Source organism: Zea mays, chromosome 1, assembly GCF_902167145.1.
Source record: "Zea mays cultivar B73 chromosome 1, Zm-B73-REFERENCE-NAM-5.0, whole genome shotgun sequence".
In the NCBI taxonomy this organism is placed as follows: Eukaryota; Viridiplantae; Streptophyta; class Magnoliopsida; order Poales; family Poaceae; genus Zea; species Zea mays.
The window spans coordinates 273,979,210-273,998,088 of record NC_050096.1 but is presented as its reverse complement, the minus strand read 5'-3'; the positions used below and the strand labels follow the sequence as shown (position 1 = coordinate 273,998,088).

General features: G+C 45.1%; 1 long non-coding RNA gene and 1 pseudogene across 1 annotated transcript; one reads left to right on the top strand and one right to left on the bottom strand.

Annotated features, from left to right (window-relative positions):
• Positions 1-610: 610 nt before the first annotated feature.
• Positions 611-2,263, bottom strand: LOC103645570 (leucine-rich repeat extensin-like protein 3; annotated as a pseudogene).
• A 1,860-nt stretch (positions 2,264-4,123) lies between these two features.
• LOC103643890 (uncharacterized) lies at positions 4,124-6,563 on the top strand. Its single transcript, XR_561362.2, has 2 exons — positions 4,124-4,445; positions 6,350-6,563. It is a non-coding gene; the product is annotated as an uncharacterized lncRNA (long non-coding RNA).
• Positions 6,564-18,879: the final 12,316 nt, after the last annotated feature.

The following is an 18,879-nucleotide window of genomic DNA, read 5'->3' as shown; positions in this document are numbered from 1 at the left end:
TTTGAATATGAGGGGATCCACTTCAATCCCGCTCAATCCACCTCTAACCGAACAAGTTCTTAGAGAAGGGATGAATTTTCGTTCATCAGTAACACCAATGGAACATATCCAATTGAACCAATGGATCATTTAAAGATAATACTAACAAGACTAACATGCAGCAGAGAATAAGAATAACACAGAAAAAAGATAAGTAAAAGTGTGGATGTTAAAGAAAAGGAGTGAATAATATAAGAGCAAATAACTGATGGTAGCTGTGATACAAAAGGAACAAATGACAATGGAATTTTTGTTGTTTCTAAACTTTTATGCCTGACTGAACTTAACGAGGCTGGAACTTCTCTATACACTCAGATATATGATAGATCGCTGGACCTACAATCCTCCTCTGTCCCTCTCAATCTCTCCTTTATTCACAGCCAATTAACCACAAATCCCAAGCATACACGCTCCAAAGCCCCACCACCCTCAATCGATTCCCCTTTCAGCAGCAACGACCGACACCGACAAACAATAACTCAGAAAATTCTGTGGAGCTTACCACGCTCCCTCTCGAGGCCTGTAGCCATCAGCCAATGCTATTCGCTAAGCGTGACAATGAGTCAATAACCACGTACACCAGTGAATCTGGCAGCTGCTAGCCATTGCCGCAGGGGGGGCTGGGCAAGAGCAGAACCAACTATCCTTCCTTGCGTCTGAGATTGGTTTCTACAGATGCAGCGGAGGGGGTGGCGGTGATCCATATTGAACTGGGTGTACTGATGGCCATGGATGGTGCTGCTGTGGAGGAGGAGGCGATGCATATCGGACAGGGTTTGTGGGTGGCAATGGGCTAGGGTAATATGGTGGTGGCGGTGGCCATGGATGCGTTGGGGTGCAGGGCAGTGGTGGCGGCAAGACGGGGCATGGCGGGTGATAGACTGGCACGGGAGGAGGCGGGGATGGTGGAGGTGGGGAATGCGGTAGTGGTGGTGACGGCAGAAGTTGAGGTGGTGGTGGTGAAGGCCGCGACAGTGGCGGCAGAGGAGGAGGCAGAAGTGGCGGAGGTGGAGATGGCGGCGGCGGCGATGGTGGAGGTGGCGAAGGCGGGGGCGGTGAAGGAAGCCACCGCGGTGGTAGTGATGGGAGCCGCGACGGTGGCATGCGTGGGACGAACGGTTTGCACTGGAACGCGGCATAGTTGATAGGTGGGCAGGCGTAGAAGGCGGCGCACTGCTGTGGCGTCCGCTGCGACGAGCAGTTGGGCAGTCAATTGCTCCGGTCGCCGTCTCACGCCACAAGGCGCGCACAAGACGGTGCCTCGCCCGTGAAGAAGTTGTAGGTCAATGTGAAGTTCTTGAGGCGCGGCAGGTCGCATATCCCCGGCAGTACCGCGCCGGTGAGCAGGTTGTGCGCGACGTCCAGCTGCTCCAGCTTCCTCATCAGGGTGAGCTTCAGCGGCAGCGGGCCGGCGAGCTGGTTGAAGCTGACGTAGAGCACGGTGAGCTCCCGTAGCAGACCGATCTCCGGCAGGAAGTAGGAGGAGAGGCCGTTGTTGATGAGCAGGATCTCCTTGAGCGTGCTGGACATGTTGGCGACGCTGACCGGGAGGCAACCGCCGAAGGCGTTGTGCGCGAGGACAACACCAGACGCCGGCGAGTTGCCGAAGTTGTCCGGGAGCTGGAAGCGGAGGCGGTTGTGGTTGAGGAAGATGGCATCGAGCAGGCGATCGAAGAGGCAGGGCGGGACGACGCCCTCAAAGTCGTTGAAGCGGAGGTCCAGGAAGCGCAGCGCCGGGAGGTCCAGGACGACGTCCGGGAATGGGCCGACAAAGCGGTTGTTGCTGAGGTCGAGCTCGTGGAGGAGGCGGAGGCGGCGAAGCGCGCGGGGGAGGACGTCGCAGAAGCGGTTGGAGTTGAGGTGGAGCAGGGCAAGGTCGGCGAGGAGGGCGAGCTCCGGCGGGAGGAAGCCCACGATGTCGCCATGGTTGAGGTTGACCTCGGCGACGGCGAGCGCACCGCGGCGGTCGGGGCCGGAGGGGAGCGGCGCGCAATAGACGCTCGTGTAGTTGCACACCTCCGGGCCTACCCAATCGGCGGTGAGGTTGTTGGGGTCGGAGAAGATGGCCTGCCGCTTTCGCGTCCCGCAGGCGCCGGCTTGGGAACCGCCATGACGGGTCCACCTCCACCGCCGCCGTCGGCCACCCCTCAGAAGCCGCGGCCGTCGCGCCGAAGAAGGAGGAGGAGGCAGTGGCAAGGAGCGCCAGAATAACGGATCCTCTCATCTCATCTCCGGCGTCGAAGGAAGGTGTAGCGGCAGAATCGTGGTAGGGGCGGTGGGGGCGGAATTCCCTTTTGCCCGGAATCAGTGAAGGGGAGGCTGGGACACGACGGTTTCGGGCCGAGATGGTTTTGCGGTGCGATATGGGAGCGGGACTGGTATGCGGGACCAGGGAGCGGGACTCGAAAGCAGGATCGAACGGCTGAAATTATATAGAACGGACGGTTGAGATCGGCTAACGGCAGAACGACAGGCTACCCTTGTAGCCTTAATAAATAGTAGAGATAGAGATTAATTCATCCAATACATATATATGCTTTGTTTTGCAGATAAATGCTATCTCATTCGAGCTAACGAATTGGATCGAGCTCGGGTCGAGCTGGCTCGTTAACGAACCGAGCTGAGATGTTAGCTCAGCTCGTGACAAAATTAAAACGAGGCGAGTCGAGCCGAGCTGACCACGAGTTGAGCGAGCTCACGAGCCACGAGTATTATGTCCAGTCCTAAATGGTATACGCTCTCTCAGAAATTAGCATATTAATTTGTTGCTTCTCATGGCAATGGTATACATACTTAACCAGCAGCGCTAACTCACATTTTGTATAGATAACTCTTGTGTATACGTGCATGGATGTCTTGTGTGTGCATACCTGATGAGTATCTTGAAGCACCGGCGGTGAGAAATTGTGTTGCTGATACCGGTGCAACGAGTCAACAACAATTGCAACACCTTTTTTCCGGCACCGCTGGCACGTCGTCAGTCCTACAGTTCCTGCGTGCTCGACAGATTAATTAACAATGCTCCTCATCAGTTATTCCATGCAGTCCTAGGTCAGTAGTGCTATAGTAGTAGCACAGATCGTTATATATAAAAACTGTGAGGTGAACTGTTAGTCATTTAATTCCTGGTCACAAAGATGCATGGCTATGTGGCGGCGGAATCGGGGTAGGGGCGGCGGGGGTGGAGTTCGTGGGCGGCTGGAATCTGTGGAGAGGAGGGGAGGCCAGGCCAAGCGCGCGACGGTTTCGGGTGTGATAGGAGAGCAGGACTGGTATGCGGACTCATGCGACATCGGATCGGATGAGTAAAATTATAGAATGGACGGTTCAGATCGCCTAATGGCAGAACGGCAGGCTACCCTTGCAGCCTTAATAAGTAGTAGAGACTATATGCACTATAACATGTGAGCACCCACATTTAAATTTATCAATTAACTAGAGACATCCAAAATAATTTGTGCATCGTACTAGAGTTTATGTGTTATGCATCAAATAACAATAATAATAATAATAATAATAATAGTAATAATAATAATAATAATAATAATAATAATAATAATAATAATAATAATAGAAGAGTGCCTAAATCTTGCAATCTGACATAAATAGAATAAGAAAGGGAAGAAAGTACTATATAAATATAAAGAAAATATGTATAAGCAAATAATTGTACTTGAGCATACTGAAATATGAACTTGTATTTTTGGTCCAAGAATAAACTCCACAATAAAATCAGAATTCAAATTTGAAAACCTAAATTTAGAAAAGAAAGAAAAAAATACAAAAGAAAAATAGAAGACATCGGATTGGGCCAACTACCACGCGTCGACCCACTACTCCATTCCCCCGCACAGTCCAACTATGAATCGCACGACGAGACGCTGACATGCGGACCCCACCTAGCTGTCTTGGATGCTCGCGCGCGCGACCGCGCGCCCGCGTAATCTGACGCACGGGGCCTGCGATCCGGTCGCTGATCGGGCTATCGTTGACGCTGCGTGTGGGCCCAGTACAGTACCTCTTCCCCGCACTAAGTCGCGTGCACCCATACCGACCTCTGAGTTCCTCGCCGTCCGCGCGCGCACCGACCCTCCTCTCGGGCGGCCATAAAGTGCGGCACCCAAACCCTAACCACCCCTCCTCCTGTTGACGTGACCCAATTCCTCACCAGACGCCACCGGTGTGAGCAGGACCGGGTTGTGCCGCCACCGCTGTAGACTCGCTCCTTCGCCGTCGTTTCGGGATCGACAAGGAGACTTGGCGACGCGCCGGGTTACGTGGAGCGTGACTGTGGCGGATTATGGCCGGGAAAGCCAGGGAGGTTGGCTGAATTTCTCGCCGGAGTGGGGCTCGGACCCGAATCTGTGGTTCCTCGTCGCTTGGACTCGTCACCGCCCCAAATCCCGGTATGTTTCCCTAAGAAGACTCGCCGAACCCAGAGCTCCATAATCTTTCGGTTAATCGCGTGATAGTAGCCTAGTGCACGCGTTCGGTGTGCATCACCGCCGCCCCGGCCATGGCGGGTATTGGTGCTGTTGTCCTGGCTGTCGAATGCGCCTTGCACAGTTAAGATTAGATCGTAACGATACCCTTTCGCGAGATTTGATCGGAGGCGTTGAATCGGTGATGTGCGGTTCTGGTCCGGTTAGAGCGAGGCCGCCTCTCTACCGTTGATGCGAGATCTAGCGATCGGGGGAAATGGCGAGAGTATAACGTGCGCGCTTCTAATCTGGTTCGATCATCTTTGATCGAACGACCCAGGGCGGCCAATACCCTTTCGTCGCGGTACAATTGCGTAAAAGCCCCTGTGATTTACTAAAAATAACCTGCGGTCCATTGCCGAGGGATCATGAGTCTTGGAATTCTTGCGTAGAAACCCTGGCCTTTGGTTTAATTGCGCGCGCAGTCCAGAGAAGTGGGAAAACCAGATAATTCATTTCGAAAATGATTTTTAATGTAAAAATAATTGCTGAAACTTGTTTAAATTATAGAAAATTTATTTTAACTTCTTTTTACCCATTCCAATTTCTATAATTTGGTATTAATATTGTTTATCGCATAGTGTCTCTGTTTTAGCATGAAACCTGTATTAAAATTGATCCCTTAATTATTTTTGTACCAAACACATAAGGACTTCGGAAAATCATAACTTAAAATTCGTAACTCCGAATTTAGTGATTCTTGTTCCTACGATATCGTTACGATGCGTAGATTATTATTATGTATTCTGTATTCATGTTTGGTGTGATGTTAATTTATCCCTTGCACCATGTTTGTTTGTATTGTGGCGAGTAGACGAGTCAGTGGCCGAGGATCTAGGTGTTTAGCAGGTAGAAGTTGCTGAGCAGGAGCTCATTGAAGGCAAGTTGTGCCCTTGACCACTTTTATTTACCCAATAATGTTCTCTATAATCATCTTATCATGCATAGGCTTAATTTTGATGGGACCCAATAGGCCACCCTAGTCTGGTTATCTTTGCACCTTGTTTACCCCTGAACTTTTGGGTAGTCTTTGCTATTGCTATATATGGTTTTGGGTGTTGAGATAACTATTACACATGATCATTCTTTATTATTGTTCTATTTCTGTTCATGATAAGACAATTATGTTAATTGGAACATCGAGCTTAACTTGAGAAACACGTGCCACCACAAGGGTGGAATGGAACACCCTTGACTGACTAACTAGGAAAGCTAGTGGAGGACTACCTTACCCGAAAGGGGCAAGGACGGTAGGGGATTAGGCATGTAGGGAGGTTTTTGGGTTGATTTTGCTGTGATGGCTGTCAGACGGGGGATTACTGCATTGCTCTTCCTAGAAACTGTAGCGGGTTTTCTAAAGCTAGTGGAACTTTGTAAAGGCCTCGTAGTGGATCCCTAGCCATTCACCTCGGCAGTGTCTAATGGCCTTGCAAACCCAGGCTAGACAGGATACACGACTTGTGGGTACAGGGTACAACCTCTGCAGAGTATAAAACTGGTACTTGTCGTGCTCGCGGTCATGAGCAGCTCAAGACCCTTGCATGATTAATTTATGGAATTAAATTCAATATGTCATTTGCATCGCATTGTGGTTTATTATTAATTTTGATCTATTATTACTCTTGTCTGGTATCTACTTACATTTAATAATTGCTAATAAAACTTGACCAACTTATTAAAAGCAATGCTCAGCTTTAACCCTCATTTGTTGATCAGCCTTACAGTTCACATGAGCTCCCACCTTTGGTGAGTTCATGCACATTATTCCCCACAACTTGTTGAGCTATGATCTTTTATGAGCTCACCCTTGCGATATATACCCCCCACAGGAGAAGAACAAGTGGTCCAGGAGGAGCCTTACAACGAAGAGTACGAGCTTATCTAGGTGGCGTCTCCCAATCAGCTTGATGGCGCCAAAGAATAATATTTAGTTCGCTTTATTGCTATCATTTATTTTTGTAAGACTTCCGCTATGTAATAATGATACTTGTGACATTTATCTCTATACACTTTGTCATTATATGTGTTGTTCTTCTTTGGTACACATATGAGACGCACCCAGCTTTATCCGTTAAATCCGGGTATGACAGAAGTGGTATCAGAGGAAATGTTGACTGTAGGACGAAACCTAGATAGAACTGGACAAAATCCCTACATACTTACCTTATTCTGATTCCTTCTACACTTATCTTGATCCTGTCTCACCTTTTGCTGTTCTACTCTGACTATTCTTATCTTTTCTACTCTAGAAAGACAATAAGTATTTCACACCTTGGAATCCTACATTTATGACCCTTTAAAGAGATAGGAGACCTAAGACAAAATTAAAATTATATTCTCTATCGAAAGTGTTTGGATGATTGTTCTGATGATAAATGCCTGATTTGCTTCTTTGATTGATTGAAATAGTATAGCAGGGCAATTTAGCATGTACCACCATAAGGTAATGTATTAGCATTACTAGGTGACACTAATCTACTTAGCTAATAAAACCCCAAAAGATCATATCTCGTAGTTACTCGTCTTGTCTACAATTCTTTCTTACCATGTGTTTCTAACTCAGATGGCCAATACCAGGAAGGGAGGCGGAATCGATCTACCTGCCAACCCACACAACAGGAGGATTATTAGACAACAGCAAGCAGAAATGAATTCTCCAAATCCTCCAGCGGCTGGGACAGATCCAGTGGTTGCAGCTCAGGTGCAGATGCTGCAACCAGTAGCGGACTCAGCTGCTATGCTTAGAGTGTGCCAGGAAAAATATCAAAAAAGGAAACAAAAAACAGAGATCAACAATACTCAGAACCTTGACTGCCAAGTTCAAAAGACGGTACTTACACCACTATGCTAAATAACCTTATATGATCTTAGGGTGTGTCGTGGCCCATATGGACCACCCACTAGGTCCGCTCCTAGCTGCAATAGATGTCCAATGCTATGACAGAAATGCAAGCTCAAATGAACAGGTGGTCCAGGAGGAGCCTTACAACAAAGAGTACGAGCTCATCTAGGTGGCATCTCCCAGTCAACTTGATGGCGCTAAGGAATAATATTTAGTTCGCTTTATTGCTATCATTTATTTTTTGTAAGACTTCCGCTATGTAATAATGATACTTGTGACATTTATCTCTATACACTTTGTCATTATATGTGATGTTCTTCTTTGGCGCACATATGAGACACACCAGGCTTTATCCCTTAAATCCGGGTGTGACAATTCCGTTGCGGCCACGTATCCGAACTCGACCAGTGCCGGCTCTATCGCGTTCCTTCCACTACGATAAGGATAGCCACGTGCAGATTCCTTCTCCTTCCAGTCCATGCACGACGAGCATTACTAGGCCAAGCCCCTTCCCTTCGCCTCACTTCATCTCTCCCAGCCACCCTCTGATTTTCTTGTCATGGACGTCCCCTTCATTGCTCATCCTTCTCCTTCTTCCCTGGCCATCGTGCTTTTTTGAATTATACTACTGTAGAAATCTCCTACAATATTCATTTTATTACTTCATATGATTGCTTTACAGATTACATGTTTAATAAATTATAATGATTGAATCCATTATCTAACATTGTATGCCATCGTTGCACTCATTCTATAGCTGTTGAGGGTCATTTTTTAAGCGAAGATATTTTTGCACCCCTGGATAGTGGGAGGGGTGTTTTCAAAGATCCAACCATTTCTGCACCTCCAAATGCACCACATCATGGAGATAATTGTCTCCGTGGACCATGGTTGTGCAAGATTCCTTCTTATTCTCTTATCGCTAGGTGGGGGTTAGTCGAGCGTGTTGGTGTGATCCCCACAATTTCTCAGCGTCTTTTGACAAAGCTGCAACGTAGAAAGAGATGATTCTAGGTTTCTTCTTTCTGTCATATGCAATTTTTGCATGTATATGAGTCCAAGTCCATCTTTTTTCTTTTGAGCACATGTTTCGTGTTCAATCTGTCATGCAGGAGGAGCCAAAAGAACAGTTTTTGTTTAGGCTGACATTTTGTTCTCCAGATCAGGGCAAAGGTATCTGAGACTTCCGAGGTTTTGTGAATAAGTTTGTAAACCCTCTGGGACGAGTACGTGTCTGTATTATTAGCACACGTCCATTTGTCCGTCATGTCTGATAGTTCCATTTCATGAAGCATTGTGACCAGCATAAAGCATTTGCCCATATGCGGGGGCCGATAGCGACAGATGGAACAAATCCTCAATCATGGGTGCCATCTTTGCCTAGTTTAGAGTTATGTTTGTATTCACTGAGCATGAGAACAATTCTAGGAACTTGTCACATAATGGGGTGCCCTTCCATCTGTCATGCCAGAGATGGATTATGGTTCCATCGCCTATTTTGATATTGGATATTTCAAGAAATGCCAGAAGGTTCTTCAGAACATCTTTCCACCAGAACAAACCATTGTTGCCATCTGGGGGAGCGAACCATCGTTGTATCTATTTCTCCAAATTAGTTGGACCCATGGTATATCTTGTTTGTTAAGAAATTTATGTAGCATTTTCATTTGCAGGGCTTCATTGTGTTTCTTAAGATGTAATATTCCCAGACCTCCTTTTTGTTTCGGCCTACAAGCTAAATGCCATGATGCCTGGGCTGGGCGAGTAGCATTGGGATCAACTCCTCTCCATATGCAGTGTCTTCTATATGTGCCAATTTGCTTTATGACTGTACTAGGAATCTTGAGCTTGCAGAGGTAAAATGTGGGAAGAGAGGTGAATACTACATTTACCATTTGTAGTCTGCCCGCTTGTGATAAGAACAAGGAGGTTGTTGATAGGCGTTTTTCAATCTTCTGTATCAGGGGCAGAAAAGAGTCTATTCTTGGCTTTGTAAATCCCATCGGCAGTCCCATATAAGTGAAGGGGTAGGTACCAATCTTGCAATTGAAAGTTTTGGCTAGTATCTCCATTATTTCATTTGACACATTGCACGAGTAAATGTTTGATTTTTGGTAATTGACATGGAGTCTTGTGGAGGTAGCAATTGAGTTTAGCAAAGCTTTGAGGAAGAAAAGATGTCTAGGGCAAGCCTCCATGATCAAAAATGTGTCGTCAGCATATTGGATAACCGGAAAGTCTTCATTTGGGGATGTGCTTAAGGGGATTTGAATGATTCCAGCATCTTTTGCTTTATTGAGGATGGATTGAAGGAGATCCACTGCAAGAACAAACAGGAGAGGAGAAAGTGGGTCTCCTTGGCAAACACCCCTTTTGCAATGGAATGTTTTTCTCGGAACTCCGTTCAACATGATAGACGAGGTCCCCGAGCTCATGATCATATCCATCCATTTCAACCATTTTGTTTTGAAGCCTTTATGCCGAAGAATCTCCAATAGGGCATTATGTTCTATTTTATGAAACGCCTTTTCAAAGTCGAGTTTAAGAATGACCATTTGCTTCTAAGATTTCTTGCACATGTAAATATATTCAAAGGCCCAGGAAAGACAATCTTGTATGGTGCGCCCTCTGATGAATCCATATTGGTTTTTGTGTATTAATTTGGTAATAGTATTTTGTAGTCTATTAGCAACAATTTTGTCACAATCTTGATGCTAGTGTTAAGCAGAGAAATAGGCATGTAGTCACTAACCGTCATAGGTGATGATTTCTTCGGTATTAAGGTGATGTGTGACCCATTAATGCTTTGCATACAGATCTGTCCAGCATGAAAACTCTTACAAAGATCATAGAAGTCTTGGGCGATGACTGGCCACCATTTTTTGAGAAAATCATTGTTGAAACCATTAGGGCTCGGGACCTTGCCATTGGGGAAGCTTACAATTACTGAGTTAACTCCATTTTCAGAGAATGGGGCCTCTAGAATGTCAAGATCTTGAGAGCTTTGCAAGACCGTATTTAGGTCAAATACCATTGTTGATTCCCCTTTTGTGCCAAGTCTAATTTTATAAGCCTCCCATAGAGTTTCAGCCTTGGCCTCATGTTCAGGTATCATATTGCCTAAGTCGCCTTGAATTGTAGCAATGAAGTTATGGTTGTGTCTGATAGATGCAGTGGAATGAAAAAATGTCCTTGCATCTCCACACTCGGCCCATTTGATTTTACATCTCTGTTTCCAATATACCTTTTACTGTTCTAGTAAATTTTGCAGGTGACATGTGATAATGTCTCTGAGGTTCCACTCTTGGATAGTTAGGTCCCTGGTCTCCTCTATTAAGTCGATGAACTGAATAATGAGCTTGATATTGTCAATTATATTAGCCAGCTTAGGAAGCTACTTCTACCATTTAGACAAAGCTTTTCTTGCTCTTTTAAATTTGGTCATAAGTCTCCTTGCTGGGTATGGTTGGTATAGCGGTTGGTTCCAAGTGTCTTGCATAACCAATAGGAAATTATCATGCAGCATCCAGTAATTTTCGAATCAAAAGATGTTGGGTTTTGGGATACATGTCTTGATTTCAATTATCCAAGGGACATGGTTCGACACGTCTCTTTCGAGCATACAAGCTTTTGTGCCTAGGAATTGTGAGACCCATTCTTGTGTCACGAAACACCAGTCCAGTTTCTCTAAGAGCGAGTGTTGTTGCTTGTTAGACCAGGTGAAGGATTGCCCTTTCAAGGCAATTTCCAGATTGCCAAGTTGGCTAATTGAGTAATTAAACTCGAACATCAAAGCTGAGCTTTCCCCATGCTTGTTTCTATTGTCCATGTTACGAATAAGGTTGAAATATCCTAAGAAAATAATAGTTGTTCTGGGCTAATATTAAAGTTAGAGAACCAATGTAGAAACTCCATTTTCCCGGTGACAGTAGAGGGTGCATAAATGTTAACCAGATACCATTCCGGGTTAGTTATTTTGGATTCGAATATGACCATATGTGCATACTCATTGTGAAAAATTCGATCTCCATAGAATTTATTTTCCTGCCAGGTAGTGATCAGGCCACCAGAAGAGCCAACTAAGGCATTGTAGCAGAAGCCATCATATTTTCTAGGGCAGAAATTTTGAATGTAAGATTCATCAAAAAATACCTTTTTGTTTCTTGAAGGCAAATTATGTCACATTTGGTTTGCACAATTCTGTTACGCGGGGAATTCCATTTTCTGGTACGTTAATACCCCTAATATTATGAACCAGAATATTCCATTCTCCTTGATTATTCGTCATTTATAAAGATTTTATGAATCATAGAAACTGGAACAGACACGTAGTGTGCATTCGAACTGACATGAGTTGTGGGGCGAACATTAAGCCAAATAAGCCAGAAGTAATCCACATAATGTCTTGCAACAAGAGATTTCCTTTTACTTATCAGTTCAATCCTAGGAATAAAGTAGGATCACGAAAATAACAAATATATGATAAAGGGAAGCATAGTCCCTCAAATCCACCATTCAACAGCCATAATGAAAAAGTCCATGAGATAATGACCCTACAGAGATAGGATAAAGTGCCAGACTGCCACCTGTTAGATATGTGACAAGCCAAAAGAACGCACATGCAGATAAAAAACCAGTTTGCATGTGAGACCCCACCAGACATGAAGTTTGCCTATTCATGGGAAGCAAAATAAGAAAGACACCAGAAGGACGCCATTGCGACAAGCAGAAATGGCATAGCAGAGCAACCGGGCTCTACTCCATGTCAGGGTCCCGAGGCCCTTTCTTCTCAGACCCATTCTTCTTGTCATCTTTCTTTTTAATTGGCTTGGTATTGGAACTGGAGGAAGGCTTGCATGGGCGCTGAATCGCTCCTAGTTTTGACTTGCTGACAGAGAGAGCATCTTCATAGCACAAATCTTTATCCAGCTTACAGAACTCCACTCCTAACTTCTTAATGATTTTTGGATTAATAGAGGGGATTCTATAGGAGGGCAGGCACTATGAAGGTGTCCAGGATGCACAAAGCCCCCAAATTTTTCACGAAACCTGGTGCTTCTTCTGACCTCTGTGTCAACTATTACAATCTTCTTTTTTGGAGGACCTTGGTCTTCTATATTATCCTCTTACCGACCAACCTTTGTAGGGCACTTTTTAGGGATTGGCAAGTGCACATAATCAATGTCCTTGTCAATGAGGGCCAAGGGTGCCCCAGAGCAGAGGAACTTTTTGGCCCAATCAAAAGTACCAGGCTCCATCAGGTGCTGAGTAAAGAAATGCACCCAAGCTTTTGGGATCATGACTTTATTGTTAGAACACATGCCTTCAATGGAACTATTCCACATCTACAACCTTTTATTGATCATGTATTCATTGAAGATGCTGCATGGATACTTTCAGGGGAGCTTTCCCACTGCATGTGAAGAACTTGCACCTATAAATCATTATTCCCATTGACAGGTACCTAATCCTGCTCCTGGGCCACTAGGGCTTGGTCCCCTTCTGGAAGGTTCTCATTCCCTTCGAAAGGAGCAGCAGGTAGAGCCAAAATCGTCGGTATTTGGACTTCATGGACTTCTTGATCAATCATCATGTCAAGCTCCTCTTGTGCTTCAGCAATAGAAACGGGAGGGTGCGCACGCATGAATACCTGAAACTCCTGTCCCACCGAGCTATTTGAAGATTGCAGATCTTCAATACCTGAGAGTTGCATGCTAATGGGTTCTTCTTCACACTCTTGCTGCATTTGCTGGATTACATTTTTCTGCTAAAACTGTTCCTCCGCAGGCCAACCATCCCAACCCTCAGCTTCGTTAATATCCCCATTTTGCATTGGCGGGATGTTGAGATCAAACCCAACACGAGCAACAGGTTGACCCAGACCCATGTATTCAACTGGTAGTTGATGACCTTTTGAGGGTATGACAGAACTTCTTCTTCATCTTCACGCATTCCACCTAACATATTCTGCTAAATGATTTTTGCATTGAACTGTCCAGGAAACACCTTAAAAGCCTTCTACAACACTGAAAACAATAAATTGTTGGATTTCTTCCAGGGAAGTGACACAGGCTCTTACTAAAAGCCTTGTGAGATTTTCTCTGTCAGCGTCCCACATTATAACTCTACCAAAGGATCCAATGGCATTCTGAATATGTTCTTGCGTCCAGTAATCAAAGGGAAACCCCAATAACATAATCCATCAATCTTTATTGAAATTGAGCGCCCTACAATTCTAGGCTTCGTTGTGCTGAATAAGCGAAAAAGTAAACCCAAAGTTTCGTGTGGCCCTAAGTTGACCAGATTATCCCTATCAAAAACATTTATGGACCTGACCAGTGCCTAGCCCAAATGCGAGCGCTGAATATCTCTAACATTTAATCTAAGATGCCCCACCAGGTAATCTCGAACAAGGTTAGAAATATCATCAAAGTTCAGAGCTTCATCAGGTAAAGGTTATACACGAACAATGCCCCGATCTCCATGAACAATGGGTTGAATACGAGTGACGACACGTACCATGATTTCTCGATGCTGAATATGTTTTGCGACGAAGCCTTGCGAAAGAAAAGGCGTGGGGTCGACCCGATGATACACCATTGAAGAATCCGGCGACTGGTCCGAGCGTAGAGGACAGCAGTGCTCCAGGAGAGGAGAGGAGGAGAGGGTTTTCTTGCCAAGCGAGAGTTCGAGCGTGACTGAAGAGTCCACAGTCCACACCGCCCGAAGCTGGACAGACACTTCCTTGAGAACCTCCTTGGAAAACTCTACAAATGAAGTAAACACCTTGGGACCACCAGTCATACGCACAGACGGTTGACGGAACCACAAGGAATGGTGAGAGAAATCCGATATTAAAAAATGTTCTTTGTAAAGGGATAAAATGAAATATTTTTAGAAAGGAAGCCTGCACCCAAATCTCACTGAGGAGAAATTAACGGAGCCTCCTTGGGGGGTTCCAAAATCATGCCTGCTGATCTCATTACCTGTAGATGATAAACCTTCAGGTATGAACCCGTGAATGTTACCAAGAGGGTATAATTTGGGCCTCCAGACACGTCTCTTTTGCGGGCCCAACAACATAGGGTGCTTTAAAGGATGAAAAGGGCCCAGAGAAACAGAACAACCCACCATATTTAAATTTTTATGCAATGATCTGCCATAATGGTTACCATTGAATTTCTGCGAAGAAAGATCCTGAAAACTGGGAAACGATGCTTGATCTGTGAGAAATTTGCATGAGACTTTGAGTGAGAATAAGCAATCCTATGAAAAACCGATCTCCTCTGATGAACACGGATCGGGCTATAGAAATCAGAATTATGATTAATCCTCTTGCCAATCGGGATGCGGTTGGGCCCTGATAGAACATTCGATTTGACGGCTTGAGCATAAGAACGATGAACTTTACCATTTATTCCAACCTCAACCCACGAAGATTGATCTTCAAGACATAAATCATGATATTCCTTAGCCCAATTGGGGCCACTAAAATTCCAGATATGAAAAAATAATTTGAATTCATCACACTCAAACAATCTCAAATTATAGATAATAATCCCCACTTTCTTGGATCCAACCGAGAATCGTAAAACACGATCTGAAAGTTGCACCACATTGAAGGAGGTAGCAAATCCACGAATATCCGCTTGCAGAAGAAAACCCACTGATCCAGAGGAGAGACGCCATTTGCAATGGCCAAAGGAAACAATCAGAAGGAAGGTCGAGGAGTTACCTGATTGGTCATGGATGCGAAGGTTCCATCTATTCCAAACAACATGTTGGAACTCTATTCTAGGGGCATAATTTAGCCGATTGAGGAGCAGCGAGGGATAATCCCTACTCACCGGAGCCTGCGGACGCCTCGGCGCTGCCACCTCCAGCTCTTTTACTCGCCAACCATCATCTCCTGCCATCAGCCAGGCATGCGCAGCCCATACGACAAAATTTCCAGTGAAGTGCATCAATCATGCCTCAACGTTGGACCTCCACTTCCGCACCCTTGCTTTGGTCGAGCTTCACCTATTTGCCGCACCAGACTGCACGTCATTGCACGGCGCGTCTCTCTGTCCTCTCCACATCCCGCACCTTGGTCTGGTCCCGGCTGTTGCACCCGGACATCAGCACCTATCGCCTCCGGCTTCTCACTACAGTAAACGAAGAAATTTTCGACGGCTAAAACCGTCGGACATAAGATTTAGACCGTCGGAGATAAGCTATGTCCGACGGCATTAACTTATCTCCGACGGTTTTAAGCCGTCGAGGATAACGCGTCAGAAATAGCATTATATCCGACGGCCCCATCGAACCGTCGGAGATAAGGTGTCGTAACCGTTTTACCCGCCGCCTGGGCCCACGACTGTTATGTCCGACAGTTTAAAGCCGTCGGACATAACATATAGCTTATGTCCGACGGTTTTAAGCCGTCGGACATAACATATACCTTATGTCCGACGGCCTACACTAAGCCGTCGGACATAACATTTTTCAGAAATTGCACAAAAATCTGAAATTTAAAAAATCTGACATTTGCAAATACAAAACAGATTTCATACACATATACACATTCACATTCACAAATATACTCACATAAGTATACACATTCACAAATATAATCACATAAGCATTCACATTCACAAATTTAACATAACGACATAGTTCCAAATGGTTGCAACAAGTGTTTACATAAACATAGTTGTCCAAACTCCAAAATGAACATTATTCGACGGATAGGCTTTCACATGAAAGGTTGCAACAAGTGTTTTACATCATTATCACTCATATCCATCGCCACCTCCTCCGGTTGGACTATGCGTGCTGAAAAGATTGTTCACCCACGAATGTGTTGTGTCGTCCTGACCAGACCCATCTCCAGGTGCGGCAACTGAAGCGGGTGGTGTCTGAAATCCCTATAACACAAGCACATGAAATAGTAACCACTCAGTTGTTCATTTAAACACATAAGACATCTATGAACATGTCACACACGCATATGTGTACATACCATAGGGAATTGTGACGGAGGCGGAGGCGGTGGTGGAGGCGCCAACATTGGCATTGGCAGTGCAAAGTCCGGAGGCGGCATCCCATATGTCGGCATCGGGACGCCCGCTTGTTGGGCTAGTTGCTACAAATTATATACAAGTCATTGTTGAGCAAACAAGATACACATCAAGTGTTTTGCAAAATAAGCTACAAAATGTTACTTCAACTTACCGAGAGAAGAGCTTGATTTTGGGCCTGGAGGCTTGCATAATACTCGTCCCTCTTCTTCTGGTACTCGGCTTGTTGTCTCTGGTATTCAGATTGTTGCCTCTGGTACTCCAATTGTTCCCTCAAGACTGATTGATGGTACTCTGCCTGTTGACGCAACACCGCAAGCTCTATCTCATGGGCTGCTGATCGTGAACGGGACGACTGTGAAGACGACGATGTGGATTGTCGTCCACGGCGTCTCAGCTCTCTGGAATCAATCGTAGAATCAAAAATACCCAACCTACAAGAGTGAACCATGCACTTAGTATAGTAACTCATGGCTCAGTTGAATCGCAAGCATATGATGACAATTTTGAAAACCAAATCAAATAATCTCACCGTCCATAGGCTTGTCCTCCTGCACTAGCATATGCTGCCTGAGGGTCGATTGGCTGGCTCCTCCAATCGTACTCCTCCCCATGGCGTTGAACCATCTCCTGCCCATACGAAGCCTGGAGGCAAACAATATCAAATATAAGTGCATAACCCCTATGCCATTGCAAACAATATCAAACACATAATAGAGTATCAAAAACTCAATAGACGGTCGGTGGTCGTCTGAGTGCATAACACATCAGGATTCTGAGGATCAGAACCCCTATGCCCTTGCATATACACCTCCACATCCGTGGGCGTACGACCGGATTTGACTTCCTGTACATAAAAGTTATATTGACACATTTCTATGTAATTCAAAGTTACGACAAACTGAGACTTACCATTCGCTTAGCCAAGCGCACATGACCATCACCGCCGTAGTTGTGGAACGACTCAGTTCCACGGTTTCCCCTGTTCCTTTCGGAAATGGCACGAAACTCAGGGGAAGCCCACCATCTGCACAATGCCCGATAACCGTCTGATCAGGTGGCCATCCACGACACCGACACCTACATGCAATTTTTTAAATAAAGCAAGCAAATACATGGCTTCGTGCGATATGAGAGGCAACAACCTGTTTACCTCTAGGTATTGCTCCTCCGTCAAGTAAATTGATGACCACTCGGCCTTTGTATTTGGCATCGGTCGGTCATCAGCATTTGCTCTGTACCATGCCTTTATAGCCTGAATTCGTGCATAGTACATTGCATCTGCAACGACATCGTTCGCGTTATACTCAAACACGTAACGAGCGTTCATATCATATGATCCATCGTCCGGCAACTTGTACCGTTTCTGCAAAAATCATAGTGTTATCATAAAAGCAAACATATATGGAATAACTAAAATAGTATAAACAAGTCATACCCAGAATGCATCCCAAACTAGTGCCTGTGTGTTGCCAAACGTTCTACAGACACCATAGCGATAATGCTCCCAAGTGGTGGCGGGGACAGACTCGCCAGTAGGCAAAGTCACAAGACCAGGCCAGTGCAGACGAACAAGATTACCAAGAACCATGTTCACCTGCCTGTAGTGTCCTGTGCCTGTGAACGAGTCGTCGATCCAAGTCCTGCAAACAGAAATCAATGTAGAAATTAAAACATAACTTTCAATAACATTTAAGCAAAGATATGTCACTCACTTTCCACTAGGCTTTATCAAAACCCGAGATTCGGGTGGAAGCTCTGGAGGTGGTCCAACAAAATGCAGCTTCCTCGTTCTCTTAACTCGAGAAGTTCCAGACCCAGCTGCAGAATCTCCACCAGCCCCAGAATCCCCACCAGCGTCGTCTCCAGCATCATCTCCCACATTATCTCCACCATCATCTTCAACATCATCTCTTGCATGATCCTCTACCACTGGTTCCTCAATTTCAGCATCCTATGAAACAAATAACTTACATCATACAATATTAAGTAACTCAAATAATGTAATTTAACAACTAACTTACATCTTGTGGAGGCAAATGTTCTGCCAGCGCTCTCCGTCTGCTCATGGTAGAACCTGTGCCCTGAAAAACTGAATCCTCACCCCTCGAGCTGCTCCTCGAGCTACTCCTCGACCCAAGCAAACTACGAGCTAAAGACTTCATTTTCTTTGACATCCTATTTTAACAAAAACAAGTTAGTACATAAATCGACAATAAAATAATAAAATATGCAATAAAATCATAAAATATGCAATAAAATCATGATCCATACTCGTCAATCGTAATCGTAATCAAAATCAGGATCTAGTTGCTTTCGTCGATTTAATGGACGCCAAGTAGCTTTCTTCTTTCTCGTCACTCGTTTTCTTTTTGGAGGAACCTCTACATCATTTTGATCGCCTAATAAAGATTCTTCCAACATTTCAGTTTGTACATTAAACGTGCTTGTAAGT